The 10,000-nt window shown below is 36.3% G+C and overlaps 1 protein-coding gene across 2 annotated transcripts in view; it reads right to left on the bottom strand.

The window, feature by feature from the left end:
- LOC136830324 (CKLF-like MARVEL transmembrane domain-containing protein 4) overlaps positions 1–10,000 on the bottom strand; it is a 74,548-nt gene that overhangs the window by 29,768 nt on the left and 34,780 nt on the right. The gene's annotated exons all lie outside the window — the stretch shown is intronic.

Genomic DNA, 10,000 nt, shown 5'->3' with positions numbered 1-10,000 from the left:
TTTAAAATACACTCTGGAGAGAGAGAGAGAGAGAGAGAGAGAGAGAGAGAGAGAGAGAGAGAGAGAGAGAGAATGGCGGAAGGGGCACAAGTGCCAAGGGAAGACTGTGTGCCCCAGAGAGAGGGAGAGAGAGAGAGAAAGGGAACCAGCCGGTAGTGACCTTATGATTCACGTGACGTGACCGGCATTCCACTTGTACGGCATCTGGTTCCCTTAACGTTTGACTTTTACTGTTTTTCTTTCGTTTTTTACCACAGTGACGTCATCGCAGCTACGTCACGTGGTACACAGATTCTTGTTCTGTTAAGTAGTGTTTTTTCTTTACCCTCTATTTCTATTCTGCTGCTCAGATATGCACTTGTTTGCAAGTTCTAGTTACGAAGGTGTTAATTTCATGAATCACAGCATATGGATAAGTATAGATATACATAAGAGAGACATGTATGCGTACAAAGTGTATTTTATGTATATCAATGTTTACCACCTTTTATCAGTTCATAATTGTATCGTATAATTAGTTTTATGAACATCTATCAACGCGTTTGAATAAAGACGAATACACAAACATACAGTCATAAACACATGCATACATACATACATACACACATACACACACAAACATATATATATATATATATATATATATATATATATATATGTATATATATATATATATATATATATATATATATTATATATATATATAAATATATATATATATATATATATATATATATATATATATATATATATATATATATATATATACTTCGTCAACATGAGTAATGAATTATGTGCCAGGTAGTAAATCCAATGTGGAGGATTGCAACCTAGATGAAAAAAGGCATGGGGCTAGCAACTTCACCCTCAAAAAAATCGTCGAAAGCGGGGAGACTAATACCACCTGGAGTCACACAGTAAAATAAAAAAAATAAATATAGTTTTTTACAATAACTGTAAACTATGTATTGCAGTCAAGGTTTATAATTACAATACAGATATATTCTGTGAATAATTCTATATATATCCATCTATATATACGTAGAAAAATTCACTGCAATAAAAATAAAAAGTTTTGTGTGTGTTCTCGAACAATGGAAGACAGAAGACAGAATATAGGATTTAGGCCAAAGACCAAGCACTGGGACCTGTGAGGTCATTCAGCGCTGAAACGGAAACTGACAGAAAAAAAAAGGTCTGAAAGGCGTAACAGGAGGAAAACCTCAAAGCAGTTACACTATGAATCAATTGTTAGGAGAGGGTTGAGGATAGCAAGATGGAAGAAAGAGAATATAAACGGAGGTACAGTAAAAGAAATGACGGCACTAACCCCTCAAAAGGGAGTTCTCGAACACACACACACACACACACACACACACACACACACACACACACATATATATATATATATATATATATATATATATATATATATATATATATATATATATATATATATATATATATATATATATATATATATATATATATATATATATATATATATTCCTTATTGTCTACACAGACAGACATACATTAAAACATCCCAGAGCCTGATACTTGGCACCTTTTCTCTCTCTCTCTCTCTCTTAGGGGATGATGACACGAGTGAAGTTAGAGGATATTGCGTGAGCGTCTGATGCCAGAGATATTTACAGCCACTATTATCTTTACTATCTTTATTACATTTTTTTTTGTCTGACCTTTCGTCACTGTCTTGTATATATACGCACATACACATGCACACACACTTATATATATAAGGTGTATATATACACACACACACACACACACACATATATATATATATATATATATATATATATATATATATATATATATATATATATTTATATTCATATATATGTGTACAGAGAGAGATAGAGAGAGATTACCAGTAAAAAATGTATTAAATGCCACATACTATGTACCATGTAATACATGCTGCTATACATTACATAACACATATGTATACATGTAATCACACCTTTACTCGTTCAAGTAGCGATTACAATTCATTAGTAAAACCTAAAAAAAAAAAAAAAAGACACTACAACAAACTCATGAAATTATGCATAATAAAAAAATATTTTTAGTTTTCTGAAAAGAAAACTATTGTGCCGGGTTGTCTGTCCGTTCCTCATTTTTTCTGTCCGCCCTCAGATCTTAAAAACTACTGAGGCTAGAGGGCTGCAAATTGTTATGTTGATCATCCACCCTCCAATCATCAAACATACCAAATTGCAGCCCTCTAGCCTCAGCAGTTTTTATTTTATTGAAGGTTAAAGTTAGCCATAATCGTGCTTCTGGCAACGATATAGGCCAGGCCACCACCGGGCCGTGGTTAAAGTTTCATTATACCGAGACCACCGAAAGACAGATCTGTTTTCCGTGCCCTTGATTATACGCTGTAGCTGCTGTACAGAGAACTCGATTGCGCCGAAGAAACTTTGGTGCATTTTTTACTTTATTGTTTCGTCGTAAGATATAACGAGATACTGCATTTTCCCTTTCCCGTTCCAAATAGGAAATTATTCTTCTGATTTAAATGACAGAGAATGTGATTCTTGTTTTAATTGGTGCCCCTTTGATAAGTAGAAAATTTATTATTATTATTATTATTATTATTATTATTATTATTATTATTATTATTATTATTATTATTATTATTAAGAGTAAGGCACTTTTTATATATGTTTTATTGAAATATCTTCAGTAGCATTATATAATAAGCAGTGAGGGTACTGCATTTTTTATTATTATTATCATTATTATTATTATTATTATTATTATTATTATTATTATTGAAATTTATATTATTATTATTATTATTATTATTATTATTATTATTATTATTATACATAAAAAACGAGGCAAATATAAGAAAATCGTAGTCTAAATTAATAACATCAATAACCAATAACAAAATACACAACACATGAGTAACAACAACAACCAAAAATGACAACAGCAACAACAACAACAGCAAAAAAAACAACCACAGCAGAATCAGTACAACAAAATTAAGTCCCACAAAACACAGAATAACCAACTCTGCTAAATGCGGGTACGCTCCTTCGTGCCAAACTCCTATTTCTCTTTTTGCGAGGTGCTTCAATGCAGGTGGAGAGAGAGAGAGAGAGAGAGAGAGAGAGAGAGAGAGAGAGAGAGAGAGAGAGAGAGGTGGTTGTCAGTATTCTCATATATATACACACACATATATATATATATATATATATATATATATATATATATATATATATATATATATATATATATATATATATATATAGAGAGAGAGAGAGAGAGAGAGAGAGAGAGAGAGAGTGTACGTAAAGGAGATGAGATTAAACGTGATGTTGATGAGCCTTCAATGTAGAACATAAGATCCCTCTTTTCATACAAAAAACATACATCCTAACATACTAATAACTTCATAACTAAGTATACATCCGGGCATGTATTGAGGGTAAACCCCCCCCGGCTCCCCACGGCCATAGCATGATGCCCAGATGCCCACCTTCCCTTCCTCCTAATGAGTCATGCCAAGAAGTAGCTACTGGCTGGGTCTTAGAACTCCACTTTGCATGGAGGTACATGGGCAGTACACGTGCCAAGCTGAGGAATTCTGGGCATTTTTTCGGAGGGTATTTCGCTCGGCGGAATCGCCCGCTGAAAGGTTACCCTAAGTTAAGTATACCTTAGTTTAATCAGACCACTGAGCTGATTAACAGCTCTCCTAGGGCTGGCCCTAGAGAGAGAGAGAGAGAGAGAGAGAGAGAGAGAGAGAGAGAGAGAGAGAGAGAGAGAGAGAGAGGACCCAACGCCCAACGCTGGATGGGCATGAGTGGGCAGCTGGTTGAGGCCCTAGCAGCAGCAACAGCAGGTATTAGGACAACCTCATCAAGGTCACACAGGTGAGAAGAAGAAGAAGAAGAAGAAGAAGAAGAGGAGGAGGAGGAGGAGGAGGAGGAGGAGGAGGAGGAGGAGGAAAAATGGAGAAGGGATTGGAGAGGCATTTAGAAGAAGAAGAAGAAGAAGAAGAAGAAGACGAAGAAGAAGGAGGAGGAGGAGGAGGAGGAAAATGGAGAAGGTACTGGTGGGGCATTTAGGAGGAGGGAGAGGCAGGGTGAGGGGGGAGGGGAGAGGAAGGGGGAAGGGGTAAGGGCTGAAGAATGCTTCAATGATGGGACCTGGTCTGATCTTTTATACCTGGTAGGATGTGTCTCCTTTGTTTTTGACGTGGTTTCTCTCTCTCTCTCTCTCTCTCTCTCTCTCTCTCTCTCTCTCTCTCTCTCATTTAATACCTCTTTTTCTCTTGTAGTAATGCTATTTGCCTTATTCGCAAAAAAAAAAAACAAAAAGTTAAAACAAAACAGATTGCCAATGGGCTATGTACCCAGCCACCTCTGTTCCGACATGGTAACACACAAGCGCACGCACATGCAAGCACACACACACATACATACATACATACATATATATATATATATATATATATATATATATATATATATATATATTTATATATATATATATATATATATATATATATATATATATATATATATATATATATATATATATATATATATATATATGCACCTCATAGTTAAAGATTTGATGAGTGTTTGGTGTAGAAACAGAAACAGAATATGGTTAGCAACCTCATCCTAAAATGTTTCACGTACCTCCTTGGCAGTACACCGCAAATATCCACGAACATTAGGCCACAAATATCGTTTGCTATCAAATTCCACTCTTCCTCGCGTGTGACTTAAACTATTTATCGTTATTTCTGAACCAAGGGCCCAGGTTCGAATCCTGCCCAGCCCAGACGTATACTTGTTAATTTTAATTCCCCCTTTGGTTGTGAGTCATTCGTAAGTTGAATTCGGTACGAAATTGTTTTTGTGTTTAATATCTATGAATATAAAGTCACGATTGTGTATATATATATATATATATGTGTGTGCGTGTGTATTTGTGTGTGTGTGTCTGTGTATGCGTCTGTGTGCGCGCGCGTACGTTCGTATGTGTGAAGAAAGGAAAAATAATAACGCCACATCGAGACAAGCCCAAAAACAAAGTCGGAACGCGCTGCGCACTCGACCGGAGGGGTTAAGATATATAGTAGAATAATGATGGAGGGAATTGTTGGAGGAGCGGGGAGGTGTGTGGGGAGAAGTGGTGGTTGAGGGGAAAGTGGTGAGGAAGGCGTAGGGGAGGAGGAGGAGAGACGTAGAAAAACTCCTCACAACAAGACGCTTCAATAAACGGACTGAAAAAGTTCGATACGGTCACTCTCTCTGTTCAAAGTTGCCGATTAGTCTTTTTCATCAATAAATTATTTTATTACTCGAACGTATTTATGTCTCTATTCATTTGTTTATTGGTTTACCATTTTTATTTGTTATTTAGCTGTCTTGTTATATAATCTATTTGGATATCTGTTCAAATAATGATTCAACTGCTTAAGGTTAGCCACGGTTGCGGGTTCAAGTCCAGAGGTCCATATCAGCTTTATGTAACCCACCAAACGGCTGTTGTTCCCAAGAATTTAAATGAAACTTCTGCTAAATGAAAAAGATATAAAAAACAGGAACAAAAACATTGTTCTGGCATGTTAATGAACACCTGTGTCGCAAATAAATTCTCAAAACAATGACAGCCATTTAAATGGGAAGCGAACACATTCCCGAAAGCTATCTGTACAGTTTTGTATCTTTAAATATATGTACATATACATAACTGGATTTGTTTCTCCAATGACAACAATTACAACAATAATTACTATGCAAGAAATTATTGCAAAGACAAAAGAACAACAGCAATAGCTAAACGAAAGCACTAACAATGACGAAAGCAGTGGCCTTGACAACCTACGCCATGAACAAACACGTATGGAATGCGCCGAAGTTTCTTCGCCGCAGTCGAGTTTTCTGTACAGCGTATGGTCAAGGCCACCGAAAATAATCTATCTTTCGGTGGTCTCGGTAAAATGCTGTATGAGCCGCGGCCCATGAAACTTTTAGCACGGCCCGGTGGTGGCCTGGTCTATATCGTTGTCAGATGCACGATTATGGCTAAATTTAACTTTATATAATATAAAAACTACTGAGGCTAGAGGGCTGCAATTTAGTATGTTTGATGATTGGAGGGTGGATGATCAACATACCAATTTGCAGCCCTCTAGCCTCAGTAGTTTTTGAGATCTGAGGCGGACAGGAAATGTTAGAACGGACAGACAAAGCCGGCACAACAGTCTTCTTTTCAATAAACAAAACACTGCTGGGACCTTCTCCACTGGAACAAAAACTTTTGTTTGTATACTTTATTTTTTTAATGAAATGCAGGTAGGTCTGCCCCACTCTGCTACACCATTCTTATTCTTCCTTCATTTTCCTTCTCACACAATAGTGACTGAGAGAGAGAGAGAGAGAGAGAGAGAGAGAGAGAGAGAGAGAGAGAGAGAGAGAGGGACGCCACCATTTCATTATCCCAGTTATCAAACCTAAATAAGTATCAGACTCAGATGAATTTAATATATTTAATATATACATAATTTAATATATCTGTAAACACAAATAAACACGAGCTTGGCGTATAATACGCAGTTATCGTATGCTGACATTGCGAGAGCTACCTGTTACCAAACTACCACATAACATTCATCGTACATCGGGTATCCACTCACAATGGACCACCAAGTGTTCGGATCGACTGGGCGTTTACATTACTGACCTACAAAGCAACATGTTTTTATTATCATATTTTAAGCTAACCGGAGGCGTTATACCTACCTATACATAACACACATATAAATAAATGAGTTTTCTATATAATTACGTAGGAACAGAAGGATATCTCAGCCAATAGGACGAGTATTTGAGGAAAATTAAGGCTAACTTGGGCAACGGGGCGTCACCGATGCTAGCGAACATTCCTCAACTAACGCCCGAGACAGCAAACAGCCTTCACGGGAATTATGGTGCAATTCTGAATTCCGTGCGGGTTGAAATTCTCTCTTGAAAATGTCTCTGGCGCCTTGTTTATTCCGTGGGGGATAATTTCTTTCATCTCAGAGAGAGAGAGAGAGAGAGAGAGAGAGAGAGAGAGAGAGAGAGAGAGAGAGAATCAAGCTGAAACGAGATACTGAATTTAGCGGGGAACAAAGCGAGCACCAATATAGTTTAAGGTCCGGATTTCCTGTGCCCCGATTAATTTTGGGAGGAAGGGCTGGCATAGGGGAAAGTGGGCGGAAGAGAGAGAGAGAGAGAGAGAGAGAGAGAGAGAGAGAGAGAGAGAGAGAGAGAGGGGAGAAACAGTCTGTCATTTCCCGTCTCCCGTCTATTATATACGCTGACGGATCTCACCCGTACAATAAACTCGAACGTCCGTGTTCAATCATTATCATACGGGTGGTATTAACTTCGACAGTATGACCTGTGTATGTATGTATGTATGTGTGTATGTATGTATGTATGTACCCAATCCCCTAATCCCACAACAGACCCCAATCCCTATTCACTGTCCAAAGTCGAATCTAGGGATTGTCAATCATCAAAGACTTAATTTGTCTCATGAATATTTTAATAGTAATTCTACTATTTATCTATTTATTTACTTATGTAACTATGCAGCTAAATTTGATGGTGATATAAGAGAGTGTCGAGACGCAAGTCCCAACCACAGGACGTTACGTACCGTCACAATTATAGACCAAGTTACAATAGTTTACGATACTTATTCGTTTTTACAATCAGCGATTACTTGTAAATGTGTTAGAAAGACTTTTTAATCTTAAATATAACCCTGAAATTACTCAGCCTGCCCGTGAAGGGAAAAAAAGGGAAAGAATAAAAACAGTGGGCTCTGACACAGAAGAGAACGACGCGTCCGCCTCTTGTAAATGAGAAGGTTATAGGATTCAGCGAAAACCAAACAGAGGCGACGCATAAGGTGCTTGATTTTGGCTTGAATCTATTCACCTACAGAGAGAGAGAGAGAGAGAGAGAGAGAGAGAGAGAGAGAGAGAGAGAGAAAGGGGCGACACGGTAGTCTGCGTTTTATTATTTTGTGACGTTCTGCCATTGTGCGTGTGTGTGTGTGCGCGCGCGCGCGTGTGTCTGTAACGCGACACTTACATATTATGAGTCTCGTAGCCTTTGAATAGGCGTAGAGGGTTCCAGGCTTCGCTGGTTAAGGTGGGGGGGGGAAGGGGAGGGGGTAGATAACCGGTTCCATTTACGTATCAGCTATAAAACATTACACTTCACGCATGCATATACATATATACATACACACATACATGTATCTATCTATCTATCTACTATCTATGTGTGTATATATATACAGTATGTAATATATATATATATATATATATATATATATATATATATATATATATATATATATATATCTATATATATATAGAAGATATTGGAATTCAGGTCTACTAAAACCCGCTAATATAAAAATAAATTTAAATTTTGATTCATTATTTTTACCATTAATAGTTCATTTACAATTATTTAATTTTTTCTATAACTCATATCTATTTAGGCTATATCACTCATCCGCTTGCGTTCAAAATCCGTAATTAAAAATGGCCAGTATTAACCACAAAATTAAACAGGTGTAAAAAACGCGCCGAAGTTTCTTCGGCACAGTCGAGTTTTCTGTACAGCGTATAATCAAGGTCACCGAAAACAGATCTATCTTTCGGCGGTCTCGATATAATGTAAGAGCCGCGGCCCAAGAAACTTTAACCACAGCCCGGTGGTGGCCTATCCTATACCGTTGCCAGAAGCACGCTCATGGCTAACTTTAACCTTAAATCAAATCAAAACTACTCAGGCTAGAGGGGCACAATTTGGTATGTTTGATGATTGGAGGGTGGATGATCAGCATACCAATTTGCAGCCCTCTAGCCTCGGTAGTTTTTAAGATCTGAGGGCAGCCGGCACAATAGTTTTCTTTTACAGAAAACTAAAAATTCTAAGCCAGTATTCATTATGACAGAAGTATTGAGAAAATACTGTTTTTGAAGACCCTTGTTTAAGCGATTACGCATCTCATAAATCATCTAAGTTACTTTCACTTTTTTTAAAATGTATCTTCAATTTTCGTAAGTTTCCCAATAGCTTTCAGTTATTAAATGGTTTACGTTTCATCATAAAGAAAATTTAATAAAAAATCTTATTTTCTCTATCACGCAATAGCCATCTTCTATATTTACCTATAAGTTAATTTGTATTTACAGGTCTTTATCTATAAATCTATTTGTATTACAGATCTCTATCTATAAATCTATTTGTATTCAAAGGCCTCTGTCTATAAATCTATAAGACAGAAAGAGTTCAGGTTATTCTAGGTAATGGCTCTTAAGAATATGAATATTCATTGAATTTTAAGTTAATTTGTGCTTTCATAATAAACGTAATTCGGTTAACATTTCTGGACGTAACTACAACCAAATGAATTATTATTATTATTATTATTATTATTATTATTATTATTATTATTATTATTATTATTATTCCAAAGCATATTAGTGTTCACCCCAAAGAAGTAACAGAATACAGAAAGTTAACTTAATAAAAAAGAAAAACAAAACAACAAATTAATATATAAATAAATAAAATTGTAAGTAAATTATCATAATACAAGAATATATTAGAGTAGCAATCTCTCTCTCTATCTATTTGCAATCACACATATTTTCTTTATCACAAAAATCAAGCAAGCAAAAGTGGGATCCTTGCTCGCCATGAATGAGTTGCACATATTCCATTAAGGAAAATCCTTCTCACTGTTTTTATTTAAGGTGAAGACAGAAGCCACGCCCCTTCTCGGGTAAAGATGCCAAATGCTTCCAGAAAGGATAATTGCTACATACTTAACATAGAGAAAATCTAGTGACAAATGATAACTGTAACGTATTTTGGGGCGTGGCATATACTTCCTCAGACGAACTTTCGATATTACAATGAAAATA

This window comes from Macrobrachium rosenbergii, chromosome 46 (assembly GCF_040412425.1).
Source record: "Macrobrachium rosenbergii isolate ZJJX-2024 chromosome 46, ASM4041242v1, whole genome shotgun sequence".
NCBI lineage: Eukaryota > Metazoa > Arthropoda > Malacostraca > Decapoda > Palaemonidae > Macrobrachium > Macrobrachium rosenbergii.
Note: the sequence above shows the minus strand (reverse complement) of the source record. Positions and strands in the feature narration are given on the sequence as shown.